Below are 20248 nucleotides of genomic sequence, written 5' to 3'. Positions count from 1 at the left end.
CAGCTAGAGAAATTAGAACTAGAAAATATTAATTCATCTGATTTATAAGCTCATCAGTTTAGGGAGAGAAGGTGTTCAAGGAGAGCCATGTAAGTCACTTTATGATTGACCTGTACTTCATCCCCAAATGAGAAAAATAACTTACAGGCAAAGGTACTGAAAAGAAAAGCCATAATCATACTTGCACTGAGAATGTATTTACTACTCTCTACAGTGTGTACATCTTTGTAAGTCAGCTCAGGTTTGTGAAGTTAAATTTGTGTGAGGCCACACTTCCTCTGGAAAGCTGGTGAGGCTGAGACTCTGGGTCATGTGTATATGATCTGGTGTGAGATTTGGAGTACTGCTGTGTGGATTTCACTCAGAAAGATAAGAAACTCTCTCTTCTTTAGCAATACCCAATATTTTGTGGGAAGCAGGTCTGCAAGCAGTGTTGGATCTGTCAGAGGAACCAGGACTGGCAATTTGCTCTGGCAATCTGCTCCAGCTGACCACCTTCACGGTGTAAATTTTATTCTTTTTATTTGGCCAGAATTTCCTGTGTTACATGTTGTGAATGGTGCTTCTACCCCTCCCACTGCGCACCTCTGAGCAGAGTCTGGTCCCATCTTCCCCACACCATCCTCTTAGGTGACTGCAGACCTCAGCAAGGTCTCCCATTAGCCTTCCCTTCTTCAAGCTGAACAAACTCGGTTCTCTTATCTCCTCTAGTGGGTCTTCTGATGATTTACTTGCCTGTTTTTAAAAATCCAGATAACTGGAATATTTAGAAGCTCCAGTTAATAGGATTGGACACAGAGCCAAATATACAGCTACCCTCACACCCAGCCTAACGTCAAAATAAAGAAGAGCTCGCCTGTTACAATGAGCTCATGGATTAGGAAAGACAGGGTACCCACGATATAGGATCGAAAAATCCTTTATAGTGGTTTTTCAGCTGTTCTCTCCCACTTACAGGTTGTAACAGGCACTATATGGTAAGATCTAGGAAGCAGCTCCAAAGAGATGGAGCAGCTGATGTCCATAGGTATTCAAGTTTTGAAGGGAAAAGCTTCCGTAGCACTCATGACATATACTGGGTTTACCCTCTTCCTTTTGCCCAAAAATAGTGTTATGAATACATGTATTTAAATATATGTGAACATAGAAATATATATATTATGAGAAATATCTACATAACAAATGTCTCCTTTTTAAATATACAGATCTAAACTGCATTCCTGAAATCTTTGGACAGGGTTGTCACTTTGTAGTGTACAGATGAGCATCTGTGAGTCCCACTGCCCCTCCTTGTCTTCTTGCTGTCGCACAAAGCTGCCAATGGTCGGTACACATTGCAGCCTTCCCTCCGCAGTGGGCATGGTGTACCCTGCTGCCAGGGCTGTGACATGAACGGTGTCATAGCTCCATCTACTTCTTGTACCCTTATGCACTGCTTCTCATGTTAGCATCTTTCTGCACATGGACATGGATGCTGGGCTACTGGCTGTTCCTTTTTCTGACAGCTTTCCTCCTAAGAAAATTCACATTGGCCTTATGTCTGCAGGAGGATCTCCCTCCAGAGGAAGTTCAATATTTATTTCCTCCAAGAACTAGTGATTTTCTCACAAAGCTGACCCATTTCTGTGGATCATGTGCCAGATCTTCAGCTGCTGTAACTGGCTGTACAGTTGTGCCAATGCACTGAATTTTTGTTAGTAGAGCAGCTACTCTTGTCGCAGGTAACAATTTGTATTGAGTAACTATTGCAGAGTCAGTGCACAATAACTCACATAAATTGTATGCGATATGTACGTATTGCATATATGGTGTATATATGGAATATGGTGCATTAAAGATATATACATGCTCTTTTGCGGTTCTTTGAAGAGTACTCAGGTATAATGAGGTTTGTTTGTTGTACATACCACTGTTGATGAGTACTTTGAGAAAGTCTGTCCATGTGTATTTTATTACTGTTTTTCTTATTAAATCTACATTTATTACAATAAAGCCTTGTTATTTCAGACTGTCCTCAAGAGATTTACTGCAGATTTCATATTTTTTTTAAAAAAAAAAAACCCTTAATTTTAGCCTAGCTTGAGAATTTTTTTACTTGTTATAACATTCTTACTGTGAGGGAAAACAGTCTGCACTAGGTTGACCCCATAGTAACACATTACTCAGCATGCAGTACTGATGTCACTTTTTGCCTGACAGTTAAACAGGAGTTACAGGAGATTTGTGCATACTTTGCAAAATGGACACACTAGTGCGGTGTGTTTAGCAACCTTTATTACACATTGATGCAAATAGTCCAAGCTGTGTTTTATTGCACTCAAATTTGTGTTCAAGAGAAAAAAAAAAAAGTGTCTTTAAAAAAATGCAGGTTGCTAGTATTCAGCTTCTTGGTGGCAAAATATCAATTTGCTTGAAATTTATTCCATCCTGCAAATTTAACTTGGAATGGTAAAGCTGGTGATGAACACAGTGGTGGTCATGGTGACATGCCATGACTTCATATTTCTCTAAAACATTTTGAATAGCAGCTGAATGGGTAGTATGTGATATGTTGAAATTTTCAAGAACAGAGGGTTGTTTCCCTGAGGGTAATTGCTCTTATGTGGCAGGTGGAAGAAGCAACTTCCCCCTATATTTCATCAGGAATTCCTGGACTGCATATGGTCAGCTCTGCACGTCTATGCTGGAGGGCTTCCCAATGCTACTGCTCTAAGGAAACCTGTCAGAAAGATTTACCCCGAAGATACAAATACTAGAAGGTCTAGTTTCTTAGAAGTTGGAACAGTCTAATTGCCAGGGTTGGACAGATGCCACAGACCCAGAAATTTTGGGTTATTCTGAAAATTATTTTCACTGAGGAGAGGGAAGCCAGGAGGTGAAAATCAGTGTGAGTGAGAATCCCAGATAGCTCAGATGTTTCATGTTTTTCTTCTTCTTTGTCCCCAGTGGCATAATTATGGCTCTCTGTATATGTTTACATGGCATTCATGGCAAATTCATTGGTTTTGTAGGGACCAGCTCTGACTGTGACTTGAACCTGCCTGAGCAGCCCTGACACTTGCTGCCAGGATAGACTCCTCACTGCCGTGGAAGCAGCTATAGCTGCTCTCTGTGCTGTTTTCACAGCAGTGTCTAGAAGGAAACATAGCCAGTTGGCTGCTTCTTATTCACCTTAATTATTACATAGGTTTCACTAAAAATAGTGAGATGTGAAATGCTATAGAAAAATGCACATTAACTATTATATTATTAAATTATAATTTCAGAATGTGGACTTAAAATAGGACTAAAACTGAACAATGAAGTATTGTTTATTAGGTCTTAGTCTGAATGACTGTTTTTAGACTTACCTCAGGTAGTTACTACTGCAAGAGATCATAGTGATAAGTAAAAAAGAAAAAAGTCTACCCTTTGAGATTTAGTGCCTTTTGTCTCACTCTGTTGAAGCAGCAAGTACGATTCAGCTGTCATGATTTCATCTAACTCATTTTATTTTACATTGCAAAAGACTAGGTATATGCACATGACCCTTTTTTTTTGTGTATTATTTGAGGAAGAGTAACCTTCATGTGTGAAGAAAGAGTAGATCACTTCCTAAGATGTATTAAGTGTTTAGTTGCTTCATATTTTCTGAACTAAAAAAAAAATAAAAAAAATAAAAAAAAAATTCTTTTAAAATACTATCTTTCCGGAATCAAAAGACTCTTATCTTTTCATCTGTTTTCATAAGATTTGTTGCAGGGTGCTTTCTTGTACCTGAAACACACAAAATAAATTAATTTAGCCGTTTCAGACAAGGAAACCAGTAAACCAACTCAAGTTCATTATTAAACACAAGCAAACATAACCGTCAACAGATCTTGCTTTTTAGTGTGCCTTGACTTCTGATTTTTAATGGTTAAAGTTCACAATACTGGACACTGGTGCAGCCACATAGCAACACAGCATCTAGCTGCCCTTGGTAGGATTGGGAACCAGCTCAGTCTGGAACAGAAAAAACCTTTATGTAGTGCAGGTGACTCCTCTTGAATAGTTTCTAATGAGAGTTAATATCCTTTGCTTTGAATTCAATGAGCTTTTGAAATGCTTTCAAGTCATCAAGTGGCTGAGTAAGGGGTTTACTCTCTTAATGGAGAGGAATGATGCATCTACATCTACATCAACTGGTTATTCTCTTGTTGTTTAGTCCTTCTCTCATCCTGTCTCTCCACTAAGTGAATGGAAGAAAGGCACAAGGTGCGTCATAATGGCATGTGGGAGAATGTGAGAACCACAGCTGGCTGGGTTATGCTCAAACAACTGCATAGGACAGAAGGTATCAAGCCTGGCAAGGTCTGGTCCCTACCACCTATGGGGAGTGATCTCCATGTGAACTAGGGCCAGGGTGATGCTGAGAATATGTGGGCAATCAAACATCTCATTTCAAAAGGGAGCCCAGGAGCAAAGCAACATGAGGCAAGTGGGAACAACCAGAGGACCAGGACCCAGCAGCAATTCATGGACCAAAACAGTCACTAAGGTTTTGCATGCAGGAACTGCTTGGATCTCTACAAATTTTTGTTTCTTCTCTATTGATAAAGCCCCTGGATATGTCTGAGTGTATCTAGCTTATAAAGAAACCAGCTAGAAAGTATTTTGTGCAAAAAGAGCGACACAAGTTACTGTTTAATAGTGTTGACACTAATGGTAGCACGCTTACAAGAAAAGTAATCGCTCAGTTGAACGGAATCCTACTCTGGGAAAGAATTAAAAGTGGTTGGATCTACCATGTCCTTCTGCTCTCTTGTGGGGCATGGAGACCTTTATAGATCCTGGACATGAAGTCTGAAAGGACAGATTGGCCAAACAATCTAGTCTTAGGTAGAGCAGGTAAATGCATATTGGAAATGGACGGTCACTAAACAAAAATCTGTAGTGTTCTCATTAGCACAAAAAGAAAGTGTTCAATTAGAAATCAAATTTAAAAAATGTTACCCCACTTAATTTGATTTTTCACTTCATATGTATTCATTTAAACTGTTTGCAACAAATAAATTGATGACATTTGTGATCATTATATATAATTACATATATTGATATTTGCATATATTCCATGTTGAATTGTGGCTTTTATTGGTAGATCTGTCATTCCCAAAACTTATTGTTTATAATCAATATGAGATTTCATCAAATAACAGAAGAGAAATCCTATCTGTTACTAAGTCTGAAAACAATCTATACTTGGCAGAATGTCTGTTCATTTAAACTAAACAATATCCATTTTATAAATAAGCCTACATACTGTCAACACATTATTGACTAGTCTCCTTAAGCGTGATGAGAAACCAGTCCATTCTGCAATTACAGAATGCCTATAAAATGATAGGACTTTTAGCAACATTATTCTTAGGGAGCTTGAGTACTGCCCTGAAAAAATTAAGTTATTTAATTCATGTAATACACTTATAGGAAAGAGCAGAAATGTGTATGTATATATATAACTTTACTCCAAAAATTTTTCAAATCTCCCTCCTTTTCTCTAAAACCTCAAAGGTAGTGAAGAATGTCAAAGCACAGCCCACAGGATACTTTTTTATTTTCCTTGTGATCAACTTAGTTGAAAATTCTGTAACTCGGACCATGACTTATTTGTGATAAGTCAAGAACCCTTGAGAGCTCCCTCTTAAGCAGTTTATTGCATTTGCCTCCCTCACTCATACATAAGAGTGATGGCAAACACCAGATCTAATGCTACAATCTACATCTCTAAGTAGCACTGACATTGAAGGAATCAGACCCTTCTGATTTCCAAAGTCCCATTCACACATCTGAGAGAGGAGTTCATTGTCTCCTTCATCAGACAATTAATCTCATTTCCATGTACACTTAACTTGGGAAGCTTTGAAGGGGTTTTTTTTTGTTTGTTTGTTTGTTTGTTTTCTGGAGCCAACCTATTAGTTTTCAAAGATACTATTCATGATACTGGCATGATTTCACAGAGCAGTGGCTGAGATGTTTTATTAGTTATGTTAGCTGAACATTTACTCTATGAAACTGAGCTATCAAAAGAGGGCTTTTGGGACATTAGCAGTTCTGTCTAATATATGAGCTAGAATTATTGTATCATTATAACATGCTGCTTAGTGTCTTTTGCCATTGATTTGCCTACATTTTTAAATTGCTCAATCAGAAGCCACTTATCTGATAAATTATTAACAGATAAATGTTTCTGATGGAAAAACAAATAATTCAACCTTGTAAATCATGTATCATATAGGCAACAGCAGTCAGAAGTAAACTGCTCTTGAGCCAAGTAAGAAGTTCATGTAATGTGGATGGAAATTATGTAGTGAAATAAACACTTCACCATAAAGAAAGGATGCCTATTATTTTCCTAGACTTATATCAGATTCTGCAGTTTCTACATTGTACATTTCTATGTTCTTTTGTTGGTGCATCAAACATACAACAACAAAACTTAGTTCCAAGTGTGCAAAGGCATCTGTACTTGTTAGATTTCAATCATACCGTAAGGTGCTCGAACTGGTAATGTTTGTAATGTTTCTGTAGAAACGTTTTGATTTAATTGTGCTTCTCCACTCAGAAGTATTTTTTCCTGACTAACAGAATAATTAAAGAGTTGATGTCTTTTGATCGGTCACATTGGCATTGATTTTGAGGGCTGAACTGTATTCCAAATTCCTTCGAGCTTGATTTACTTTGAAAGAAAGTAGATATTTCATGCCTAAAGCTAGAAATTGTAGCACCGGGTTTGCAATTAAATACCATATTCACATTTGTGTCTGTGTCCCATTTCTTCAATATGGAGGCAAAGATAGATTATAAAAAAACAAAAACAAAAACAAAAAAAAACCAAAACCCAAACCCAGAAAATAGAAAAAAAGACAAGAACAGTAAAAAAAAAATAATGCTCTTAACATTTTCTCCAGATGAGTCTGGCATTGTTCTCAATATAAAAGTAGTTTTTCCAGTGATTTACAAAATGACTGTGACCATTTCTGGTCAGTGTCAAGGGTAAAAGGCAGTGGAGTAGCAGTAGCACAAGCAGTATATTACCTCTTGCCAGTAAAGATCTAACATTCATTTTCCTGTAGCCCACTTAAAATACATGTAATTAGCAATTTTCTCTTATTGGGAATGCTTTTTTTGGGGGTAGGGGGGCTTACTATTGTGAAACACATTTACTGTAATTTTCCTTCCCCTTCCCCCTAACCTGCGCTCCAGATTCCAGGCTGCCAATGTTTACAAGATACTGAGTATGTTCAAAAACTTGAGCTGGCAGGCAGTACCTCTGGGGCCCTACTGCACAAGATTTCTTTTTAGTCTTAAAGAGGGAGGCTGAGTGTTTCTTTTTTTTGTTTGTTTTCTTTTTCAAAGTGTCTTCTCTTTTTGTACAGGCTCAGCGAGTTGTACACCGTTTCAGCAGAGATGTTTGATCTTGCCATCTGCATACCTGGAGTGGCTTCATCCCTTCACTGGTCTTTTCGGTAACCCCTAAAGACTTCTTGAAATTGAACACTGGAATAGAAGAGTTAAATTCTTCCTGAATGTTATTCATCAAAAGTAGATGTACTGGACTTTCTGGATGTGCATAAGGACACAAAGGTTAGTGTATTCCTTAAAAGCCTGAAGTTTCAGGACTGTTTCATTTAACCATGAGCAGTGCAGACTATTTTTCAATTTCTTGCTTAAACACAGCCATAGAGGGATAAAATGGTGATTGGCATCACATATATAGTTGAGATCATGCTTTTAGCTGCCATGCCATAAAAGTATTTAGTGAGCTGGTGCCACTTAAAACCCTCTAAATTACTTGCTGGTTGACAAGTGAAGTTCTGCCCAGTCTGAGCCTGATTGCCATTAGCCTTTTTTGTGGTATTTCTTTAAGCTTGGGTTTAGCGCTTTGCAATCATGCTCCTCTGATTTATAACAGGTAAAAAGGGAATAAGAAGAGTATTATACTTCTGTTTCATAAGATGGTCGTCATTTACAGTCAAGGGGGATTAGGGGGTAGATGTTTGTCCACCTGTATGCTTAGTTGTTCTTGACGGTATGTAGGCTTCAGAGGAACGCAGAAGACATACATAACATGTTGGAAAAAATTAATTTCTTCATAATGGCAGCTATTAACTTCCTGGAAGTGGTGAAATTTTAAATAAAATGCTGGTTTTATATCCCTTAATTTCTGTTAAAATATTATATAATCTATGGACATTAGTCTATCATCACTCTGCTACCTCAGGAGATCACCCTCGACCAGGACAATTCACTAACATTATTTTTTCCGTGGTATGATCAAAAATGTAGAAGAAACAATTCTGCCAACAGATAAATGCTCACAAAGGCGGTGGGATATGTGTGGGCACATGTGCACATCAAGTCATGTCTCAGACACACAGCTGACAGGGAGAGTAGCAAGACCATAAAGTTATATCGGGATTTTCAGCACCAATCATAACATTATGAAAAAAATAACTTATGCTTATAGTGATGTGGATAATGCTATGTGCAGTAGAGAAGAAAAGTAAACAGTCATGTAATCTTGATTTTATTCTATGATTGCTGTCTGTTTTTCACCTTTTGCAGAATATTCTTCAGGACTACTCCTCTATCTGGGTTTGGGGGAACATGAGGCAAAATTCTTTTCACTTTTCACTTTTACTTGATCTTATTTGATTTGACCATTTTAAAAAAAATAATTACGTTTATAAATACTATTTGTTCTTATTAAACATCTATTAAAATTGTTTCAGGAAACCTATTAGCTAAAATAGATGGAGCTCAAAGTTCATGCAATTAGAACTACATGAATTGAGTTTTGCTTTCTCATTTTTGTGGAGGGATTCTAGCGATATCATCTGAATAATAGCTTTCTAGTCAATCTCTTTCTGTCTGCTACTCTAGCTAGCATTTCTGTTTGCATTTTAAAGGCCTGCTTCCTGTATAAAGTAAATAGAAGATAAACATATCATCCCTCATCAAAAGGGATTGTTTCCCCATTGGCACCAAATGTCTATTCCAGATAGCAGAATGGGAGAAAAAAAAAAGTAACAATACTATTTTGTTTCATCTAAGTTAAACTGGAGCTACTGAGAGTTTTTGTAATAGAGTTCAGCAGGAACAAGAACATGGATATAAAATTACAGACTCCCTTTAAAGCACAAAGTTAGACGAATTGCAAGATTTTGCAATGTTTTCCATATGGAGGAGAGCTATGTTAGTTGTGTGTGGTACCCTCACAGTAATACCTAAATATTTTCCAATAAAGTAAAATTTATAGGGCATATATTGTGGCTTTAATGTGTAGACTGTTTGTTATAATACTACATCTTTTATACATGTGTGTATACATAATACAGAACTAAGGGTTGAATATCTCACACAGTTGCAGAGCTCAAATGTCAAAAGTGTTGTGAACTCCACCTCCTTGCACAGCATGCATGTTTGTACTTCTACTTGGGGGATTTGTGTAACATGCATTCGTGTGGACTGTTAGATATACATAATGTATAGGATTACGGGTTCTGCAAACTCAGTACAATTGTGGACAGAGCCTTGCTGGATTAGGATAGGTAATGCTGGATATAATATATGCTGCTGCATATATTTCATTTTACTTACAGTATTGCCACTAAAGCATGCATTGATTAATATCAATATAGAAATTTGGATGAAAAATTATGAAAAAAAATGCTTTATTCTTCAGGTTTTTTTATTTTGCATTTTCTGCTGTGAAAAATTTTACAAGCACTATTTGACAGATTGGAGAACAAACTTTATTTGATAGGTAATAGATATGTTCCTTTAAACAAGGAAAATAAAAAAGAATCATCCAAATTATCTGACTAGCTGCAAATCCAGTGAAGTTTCACCTGTCCAAATTTTCCATTATGAATTTTGTTACTGGTTGACTTTTACCTTTTGCAAGAACACAAGTGCAGCTAGGGTCATCCACAAGGCCTGCAGAAGCTTAGGTAGTAAGAGATAAGTAAGAAATGACCCTCATGTAAATGAATAAATGATGATTATAATGAAATGAGTACCTAACTTGTTAAGTCAAAAGAAACCTTGTACATTTAATGAAGAGACACACATGCAAAAAGATATGATAGCTTGTCAAGTGGGAATTTTTGGCATAAACACATATTTAAAATGGATCCTGGAGATTTTCTATTAAGCCTAGAGCATACAGACTGTCCTGGAGGTTACAGCAGCCTCCTGGATGTTGGGAGGAGAGTCCCCTGACATAGGGAAGACTGAGGTCTTCCCTTCTGTGTCTAGGGAGATTGGCTTAAGGTGCGAAAAAAAAGAGATGTCTTCTGTCCGATATAATTTCTGGGGAGGAAAAGCAGAAGAGATCTATCCTCCACTTCACAAGTAGGTCAGAGCTGTGACTCCTAATCTAAAGCAACAGGACTGCAACTCAGCATAAGTTCCCTTAAGTTCCAGAAAAAAGGGTTGTGTTTAAGATATGTCTCTGCTCCTGTCATCACCTTTGCCTGACTTGCTGGCTCTCCTGACAGCCATCTTTCACACAGGAGTAACTGCATCTTCCTCTCAACCACTATGCCTCATCAGCAAACCTAAACTATGTACATCTATTGATAGCAGCAAAATAGAGCTTGGACATTAGTTTGATCCCTAGCTCCTGCTCATCTATCCCATCTGTTCATGTGTTCCCTACACAGTTTTACCCCACAATCCCAGGCAATTCCAGAGTAGCAGGGAGCTGCTAAGCAGTTCAGGGTAGTTCAAGGAGCAGCATGGGGCAGGGACAGTTTCCATGAAGCAGTTAAGAATATGGCCACTTTGTTTTGGGATGAACAGACTGCATCACCCCCACTCTGAGCATGAGAATTAGCCCTGATCTTTTTAACTTACAAACATGCACAACGGCTGAGCATTGCAAAGCTGCGGCCTCCTCTGACTCTAGCTGTGGAGCACTGGTGTCTGTATAAGTTGTTCCATCATTCTTCTTTATTTTTAGCCTTTTCACTGGCCATGACTTGAAGGACAGAGAATTTGAGGAGGATAAGCTAAGCCATCCTCTCTTCCATTTTGGACTTTTAGACAGGATTCAATGCAAAGGATCCTTGCAGTGTTTGCTGCTTTAACATAGGACAACATGATTATTCAGACCTCTATGGTGACTTCTATTATTTATCCCCAGGTCTTTTATCTTTCCTTTTTTTGGTGCCATTTATAGCTTTCATGAGATAAATAATCTGCATGAACCAAGTTATATTTTCCATTTTACTGGTGTGGAGGAAGTTTATACCCTGTGTCTGCTTGCTAGTTCATGGTCTTTTGCTCATGTTTGTATAGTTTTTTTCTGTATACTTTGTGTGTTTTAGCTTACTGGTGTGTTGAGCATCACACCTATTAGCTGATTCTGATAAAATAGCTATATTACAATTTTCTTTTGTACAAAACAAGAAACTGGTAAACATGGAATTTGTTTTAGTAATAAAATGATGAGGGAGATATGATGATAAGCTTTATCATCAAGTAATTAAGATCAAAGTATAAAACCGTAATTTCTAGACACTTTGTCCCTGCCATCAAAAATTTGAATATCAAATAGCTTCTACAAAAGGAAGTGAAGGATATATGACTTTCCCTTTCTCAGTAATTTTACTCACATAAGAAATAAAAAATATTTGATTTAAGAAAATGTGGGCATTTACTCACTTTAAAAAAAAAGCATTTTAAACAGCAGGATGTAATTTCAGACTATTTGCAGTCAAGAGGCCTCTGCTGAGTAAAATACTCATTCAATTTAGGAATGCAGATTATAATAATTTTCCTATCTCCCTCACAGCAGGATTCCTGCCATCGTTTTGCAAACTCACAGGTTGCAGTATTGAATGACTAGCTAGCCTCAGTTCCAGGTAACACACGCTTCAAGCATATTCTCATTAGCTCAACTTAGTTATAATGCAAAGCTGCTTAGTTTCACCAAGTGAAATGGGATACACTTAAATTGCCTCATCTAATATAATACTCCTTCTTAATACATGCAAAGTGGTTTATGATGGCAAAGCTTGTAGAGCATGAAAATCGGCAGGGAAAGTAAGGTTTTCTGACTAAAACTGTCAAAAAGAAGTCCTATTTTATATCCTTTCTTTTTAAAGAGGTTAAGAATGAGGAAGGAGAGACTAGAGTAAGAAATAATCCATGTACAAAAATGTAAATTTAGTACACTAACCTTTTTAATACATCAGCTCTACCAAACAAGAAAATTATCAAGTAAAGCTGTTCTTTCAGTAATGTCTTCCGTACCATAAAATTTAATGTAAAATACACAGTGGCCAAAATATATTGCAGTAAGAAACAATAGTCTTTCTTCTATCTGTTTTATCCAGAGAGCTTTATACTTTGCACCATTCTTCCATTTGCTAGTAACATTAATCCGGCTTCCTGTGGCTACATTAATTTGCAAAGACTTTTTAATTTCAGATGTTGATAAGGAATTATTTGTGTTTCTTCTACCTTTAAATGCTAAGTGAATATATCCCAATCTTGTTTACCTTGCAGACACAAAATCTGGTTTCAACAAGATCCCAGAACAACACTGGTAAAATAATTTTTATTTCCCAATATCCTGCACCTGCAGTCTGACTATATGGCTGTAAATCCTCTCCCTACATCCCTTTCCAATACTTCCAGAAGACTGTTCAGAGAGGGGCTAAGCTGCTACAGGCTTTGCAGATGACACCCAAGTGTATATCTCATTTTCCACAAATGCAAACCAGGGCCATTACAAAGATGTTGCACTGCCTAGAGGAAAGTGGCTCCTGGGGAAGAGCATCTGGCTGAGATTGAATTTGGGTGAGATCCAGACAATACTGGTTGAAAGACAGAAATTATCCAGACAGCCAGTTGAGCAAGATGCCTAGGCACATACCTTTAAGCATTAGTTTGCAATAAGACTGTTCACATCCTTGGAAAAAAAAGTGGGGATAAGCATGTTGCTCAGCTGTGGCCCCAGAGAATGAACCAAGAACTCTTGCCACTCTAATTAAAAGCATCTACAACATAGGGTTTTCTCAGTCTTCCTTAGCTTTTCACTGGACTTAGAAAATGAGGCAGCAAAATAACAATGTCTAGAAAACTCTTCCATGTCTCCAAGACAAAAGCCTAGCCAGAGAGATCTCTGCATACTTTGTAAGAGGTTGGTATAACTCATTGTATCCAGGGTTGTTTCACTCTTCACACTAAAAGAACATTGCTCCTGAACCGCAGTGTTGCTGAGGCTCCCAGTCTATTTGCATTTTGGTTAGAAAGCACTAATCTTGTTCTCAAAGGTACCATCATTTTGGGTCTCTTGATATCCATGATTACTTTTTCATTTTCCACAAATGGACAAGTTCTACAAGAAACAGTTTAAAACCTTCTGAACAAAGAGGGCTCCTGAGAGAGGCCTAATGCCTCTCTTCTGGTTATGCAGTGAACTTTTAGGGTCCGTACACACTGCAGAGTCCTTTCAATAAAGAATTTGACTTTCAGAAGTTCTGAACATCTGTTAAAATCAAGCCTTCTACTTTTGATAGGAGAAAGGCAAAAGACAGGTGATTTAAATTCTAGGAGGTCATACAAACATCCCTCACCTATGAAGTGCCAGGATACAACAGTAGTAGCCTATAGAAATTAATAACTGATGGGTAGAGGTGAAACAATACGTGAAAGCTGCAAGCAAATAACACTCTATGAAAGCACACAATTGAAGAAGTCACACATGATACTCTTGGGGAAACTGGAGTCTAAATTCATGATGGAACAGGTCTTTGAGCCTGGTCCCAAACATTAATGAAAAATTACGAGCATCTTTGTGGAGGATAAATAACTAAAACTCTTAATATTCACTGTCAAAATCTTGAATCTTATCCCTGGCAGCATTATCTTTGCTTTACTCAGTACCCTCAAAAAGGAACAGAAAAAAAGGCATCCTGAGGTCTCACTCATGAGGATTTCATTGGTGCAGTCACTTGTAGTGTGAGTGTTTATTCCCCTGGATTTTCTGAGGTCACAACATGACCCAAGGAAGATATGCTTCTCTAAATATTTCTCTTGTATTTTCCTCCAGTTCATATTTGGGAGTAAGCAAGAGTAAAATGATAATACAGGTCATTAGCTTTTTGCTTTTCTCACTGGAGCTTTGCATGTTTTTTATTTTTGGTACATACTTGCCAGAGAAATTTCTCTCTTGAAAGCAAAATTGTTTTCAGACAGTATTTGAGTCACCCTGTTTGTTTTCCATATATATTTTGCATATATGAACTGGAGCACTAATCTTAATTGGTTAATCTTTGTGCCTTATAAGGAAAATATATTCCTAGAATGTGGGGTAACGTTAGAAGGGATGCACGTACGCTGGAGGGGCGGTCCGTGGCGACTCACGCACTGGACGCAGATGAATCCATCAGTGCAGGGGTTAGGTGCGTCCATGTATGTGGTAGGCACGGATAAGTCCATGAGTGTAGGGGTAGGTGCATGGATGGGTCTATGGGTGCAGGGGGGCGGGTGCGTTCGTGTGCGTAGCGGGTGTACGGGTATTTAACCCTGTGTTGCGCAGCATTAAATTGAAGGCTTGGCTTGACGGTATCCGTGTGATGCCCTGCTTTCCCTGGAGCGGGGCTTCGGTGTGTGCGGGGTAGGTAAGCTGGCAAGAGAAGCCTGCACTAGAACATTTTCCTCCTGGTAATTCCTTCCTTGTAGTCTCTTCATGGGCTCACCAGCTGTGCTGCTTATCACAGCTTCATTCACTTTATGAAAACTATTTCAAATGTTCTCCATTAAAAGCTGTGTAGAAAACTCAGTGTACATTTGTGAGGCACTTGTAGGAACATGTAGTTATTGGGAGGAATAAAATAAAAACTGCAAAATTACTTTCAATTGGTATGTGTACAGTCATGCTGTACTCATTGCTATCATGAATAAAGCACTTGTTTTTCTAAATTGTGTGTATATTCCTAGAGGGGTACTTAAAAGACAGAGCTTGTTAGAGAAGGCATGGAAACAATGCAGAATTTCTCCTGTTTCGGTACTCGAATCATAAGGCATAATAATAAATCCTGACTGCAGTTCAACCAGCTAAAAGGGCGCAGAGGACTCCTCCAGAAATCTGGGAATTTCTTTTCCTTGACCATTTGTGTAACCCACCTCTTCTGAAGAATGAACAGCCAGTCAATCCACTTCGAGGTCCACTTGTGTTGTCCCCCCAAAAAACACCCTGTCGCTATGGGGAGTTCCAGCAGAGCCGAGGGCAGTGAGCACCCCGAAACACTTTCCTGGTCAGCATCTGCCTCCAGGAGTCTTTACAACCAGAAGCTGAGGTGTGAATGTTGTGCTCTGAAGGAGGTGTAATGAAAGCTGATGCGCTTTGATCTGCTAGAAGACTGCCTTAAAAATGCTAAGTTCCTTGGGGAATTTATGCTTATTGATTTGCTTGGTGGTTTTTTCTACATTTTTAACTGTTACTTGAAGCCTAAATCCTCCTTTGTTTCCTAAAATAGAATTACAAACTCAGCTGCAAGGTGTGTACACTAAAGGCTGCAAAATGTTTTCTGTGTCCTTCCTCATTGGTCTAATAGAGGGTGGCACTTTCCCTTCTTTATTAATATGCTAGTGTCTTGATTGAGATCAAGAAAGCTACTGTCTTAATGGACCTGACAGAGTAATCCCTGCTTTAACAGCTACTGCATAGTGTTTCAAATACCTTTTAATATTTCAAATATACCAAAAACTATGTACACATTGTTCACAAAAATTTAATTACAAGGTTCTTTTTAAATTAGTAATGTAAAAGGAAAAAAATCAAAGTAGCTTTCTTTTTCTTGTTTTTGATTGATTGTTCTAGCTGACTTTTATATTGTGTCACACAAATACCATTCTCTGAATTTTTTCTCCTTGCAGATTAATATGCATCGAGATGAGGTAGTAATAATATCTTCTTTCCATAAAGCACTTGCTTTTACAGCAGTATATATTGTGTGATTCCATCACATGCTAATATAAACATTGCTACATTAATATCTGTTGCAGCTTGTTTGAAACTGTCAGCTGTGCCCTCATATAGTCATAAGGCTTACCATAAACAAATCTTGGGTATTTGTTTTTTTTAACAACTTGTAGGTGTAGCCTTCTAAAACTATATAAAGGCATACAACAGATAGCACTTTCTGATGCAATTTTGCTGTCCAACGTCATGTAACACTAAGTTATTCCTAAGTTCAAGTTCCTAAGAACAAAAGTCAATGTCCTTATATATGTTTCTGGATTATTGGCATGGTCCTAGAAGCATGTAAATAGCTGAAGTACAATGCAAGCAAATTTGGATAAAGAAACCTACTAGTGTAATTACAAAAAAAAAAAAAAAAAAAAAATTAGTGCCCATTTAGTATTTGAGGATTTGCAAGTATTTTAGCTTGCAAAAAAGATTGTCACTTCAAATCCTGGGATCACCCGGCCCAGAAGCATTGCTGTATTGGCTGTGCTGTGTATTCAGCTAACTCTCATATTTTGCAGGCAGTTCAGATCTCACAAGCCAGGTATCTCCAAAAACTTGTGTTCTGCATTTACCAGACACTGAAAATTTCTCAGCCATCCTGTGCTTCTCACCTGAGAACATGGCTAGTTCGAGTAGTTAGGCTTTACTTAGGAAAAAAAAAAAGATAATAGAGACTGGAGTCTAAAATGTATGTGTCCCTCACTTTCAGAAGTAACTGACACCAAGTCTGCTTCCCAACACCAAGTTAGCAGAGATTGAGAAACCATAGGATAATATATGGAAAGTGTATTCACTAAAATTCTTTAGTGTTTCAATTTTTACTGACTTGTGCTCGTGCATTAGTATTCTTCTGATATCGTGGACAGAAATTATGTTCAATGGCAAAGGGAAGTAAAACTTATAACTATATGAGGGTGCAGCTGACACTTTCAAACAAGCTGCAACAGATATTCATGTTGTGATAGGACGAGGGGTAATGGTTTTAAAATAGAGGGAGGTAGATTTAGATTAGAAATTAGGAAAAATTTTTTTACAATGCGAGTTGTAGAACACTGGAACAGGTTGCCCAGAAAGGTGGTGGAAGCCCCATCCCTGGAAACGTTCAAGGCCAGGCTGGATGAGGCTCTGAGCAACCTGATCTAGTCAGGGATGTCCCTGCTCCTTGCAGGGGGGTTGAACTAGATGACCTTTGAAGGTCCCTTCCAACTCTAACCATTCTATGATTCAATGATTCTAAAACATGAAAAATAAATGGGCCATGCACTTTATCAACCTCTACGTACTGTCCCACATCACAGATGCTTATTTAGTGTTTCAGATCCCTGAACAGCTTAAATCTGTGGATGTTTAAAAAAAAAAAGTTTTTCTACTTTTGTCCTTGTTTACAAAATTAAAAATGTCACATGAAAATCACCCCATTTATGGCTCAGATGAAAAGGTCCAGTTCTTCTCAATTTCCTGTTCTAAAAATGGCATTGATTTGAAGTCTATTTTCTTAATATCTTCTCTTAAAAAAAAAAAAGAAAGATGAGTTTGCCCCATCTAAATAGCTGCTTCTTTCATCAAATACATCAGAGATTTTAAGTCATTTTCAGAAGATATTACAACTTCATCCAATCCTCTTATTCACAGTAACTCTTGGAACCTGGCAGCTCAGTCAGGTGTGAAAAATAATCTCATTTTTATAAGCACTCCAAATATGCTGGAATTCAGTTTTTCAGTAAATAGATTACATGACATACTTTTTTTTTTTTTTAATCAGTATTCATTCCAAGATAGTTGCATTACTTACAAATGACAGTGATCTAACATAGAGGAATGTAGCATTTCTGCGCTTCTAGAAACTATGGTGGAGACATGAAGAATTGCATTTGGATTCTTTGTCCCTGTTTCTGAATATCATGATTCCTTTCTTTAGAATATGACTATATCTCAAATATAAGCTAAAAATAAAATAAGGAAACATTTTCCTTTTTTTTTTTTTTTCTTCTTCCTGACAAACTGTGTGGATCTCACAGGCCCAAACTTGAATTGTATAATCTGTTCCTTGGCCTCATTGGAGGGACTGAGTTTTCCTGCCTAGAAGCATAAGCACATAGCAGAACTCTCTAAATAGAGAACTTGCTCATTTTAAGCTGATTCTGTAATCAGCAGCCCAGATTTGAATCACATTCTGGAAACATTCTTCTCTTGGCGTTGATTATAGAGAGAGTTTAAGGTGACTTCAGCTCCCAACTTAAGCATTTAACTGAGAAAATCATCTTAATGGAGGGTGAATCCAGACCCTCATGTTGCCAAAATCCTGCTGTGGTTTCTACATGAATTCCTGGTGTAGCTGAAGTTACTGGGAGCTGTGTCATTGACCTCAGGCAGCTAGAAGCTCTCCTCAGCTCTTGATTCAAACTTAGCAGAATGTTTAACCTTGTAAAATAAGGACATACGGAAAAATTGACACAGCCTTGAAAGCTGTAACTCAAATGTGTCTGTAGCAAAAAGTATCAAGCCTGTAGCTTTGACACAGGAATGGGATGATGCATAACTCCGTGAATACAAAAGGTCTTTTCGTTTGAAACTCCAGACAGCAGTGCACTCTCAGCAAAACTTAACAATATATGAATATCTCTTTGTCACTGCCATGAATGCTTGTTTACAAATCCCTAAGCCCATAGAGTGCAAATAAAAATTGACAGATAACATTATAATTGAAGGCACATGCATGTGTGTTGCAGTGGTTTCTCTTTGTGCAATGTGTTGGGCTGTGGCAAACACACTGAAGAAATGGCACCGTTGCAATCACTTTAACAAGTTATTTGGCTGCATGCATGATGTGATTTACTTCTGGGTCTTGCAAATGCATTCAGCTTTATTTGTTAACCTAGCAGAACATCATTTATTAATGAGTTCTTCATGCTTTATTAAGCCTAATGTCAAAACACCTCTGTGGGACTCTAGGCATGTTCTCTCTTTGTGTTAAAGCCTTCTATAGAAAATGAAAAATTATGCAGCAAAGCTGCAGATAAAACCCAGTAGATACCTGTTCAATTAGTCTTGATCCTGGCAGATGATGTTTCTGAATATTTGTGAAAGCACAGCATCTGATTGTGTGCTGGCTTAAATTAAAGCATTCTGCAATCTCAAATGTACGTAATTAGGGCACCTTAGAAACCTAACAAGGCTACTGTGGTCTCCAAAGCCAAGTGGAGTGCTCACATGGCAAAAACTGACAAGTAGAGTTCATGCTTTTTTCTGTGAACTGATGTTTCGTTTTAGAGGGGGAGACTTCTTCATGGGAACATTAGAACGACACAGAGTAGTAACAGAGTGAATTATCTGTGATTTTCTGTAATTTGAGAGGACTATTATGGCTTAGGAAACTAGTACTGAAGTTCAACAAACTTTTTCACCTTTCATCTGACTGAACACCTTGTTTTCTAGCATTGACATGAGATTCAACTCCAGTAGTTCTGCATATTGTAACCTGTAAGAATATCCTGGGACGTATTTCATGGTTCTTCTACATGCATTGGTATTTAACACAGCTTAAGCAACACCCGCTTTTACACCACAGAAACACAGACAGAATAGAATAAATATGCAATTTTATACAGTTGAAAAAATGGTAATTACCAGAAAATCAACATGCTCATCACTTTTTACATAAAATAGATTAAAGCTTTACATGTGCAAGAAGTCTTCAGAAAAAGTTCTTAGTTTCCTATCACCTTATATTTGAAAAAGCAATCTTCTAAATATGTACTTTCAAAAAAAGCTCTTCATTAGCAGACTTAATAGTGGTGAATCATAATCACTTGATTTATTGTAATAAGCAGAAATAATATTAAAAATATTAATCTATAAGACTGAAAAAAAATTTAAAAGTCAGTTCCTTTTGTGAGTGTACGAAAGACATTTAACATCTCAAGTGACAGACACAACAGTTTAGCTGTTGAAAAGCTTTCCACGGTTGAGATGCCATCTTGTTTTTACACAAAATAGGTTTTCATCATAGGTTTTAGTGGAAAGTAGAAATAAGGTGTAGAGCCTTCCTTTTACTAGCAACACATTACGCTAGCCTACATTTATATAACAGATAAATAAAGTAGTAAAATCTGACCAAAGATACAGGCCAAAAAGACTGGCTCACTTTCCAACTTCAGCACCAGAAATCTATAGAGAAAAATTCCTGCAGGGAGTTGCAGATAGATGATATGAACACTGCATAATCACTACTACTTTATT

At 37.5% G+C, this 20248-nt stretch overlaps 1 protein-coding gene across 1 annotated transcript in view; it reads left to right on the top strand.

Moving 5' to 3' along the window:
* The window catches only part of HS3ST5 (heparan sulfate-glucosamine 3-sulfotransferase 5), a 204275-nt gene that overhangs the window by 100545 nt on the left and 83482 nt on the right, over window positions 1-20248 (top strand). The window contains exon 2 of the mRNA XM_086744332.1: window positions 7398-7605. The gene's annotated coding sequence lies outside the window, so the exon portion shown is untranslated. The remainder of the gene's footprint in view (window positions 1-7397; window positions 7606-20248) is intronic.

This window comes from Chlamydotis macqueenii, chromosome 3, assembly GCF_036417535.1.
Source record: "Chlamydotis macqueenii isolate bChlMac1 chromosome 3, bChlMac1.mat, whole genome shotgun sequence".
Classification (NCBI taxonomy): Eukaryota; Metazoa; Chordata; class Aves; order Otidiformes; family Otididae; genus Chlamydotis; species Chlamydotis macqueenii.
This window is presented reverse-complemented; position numbering and strand designations above follow the sequence as displayed.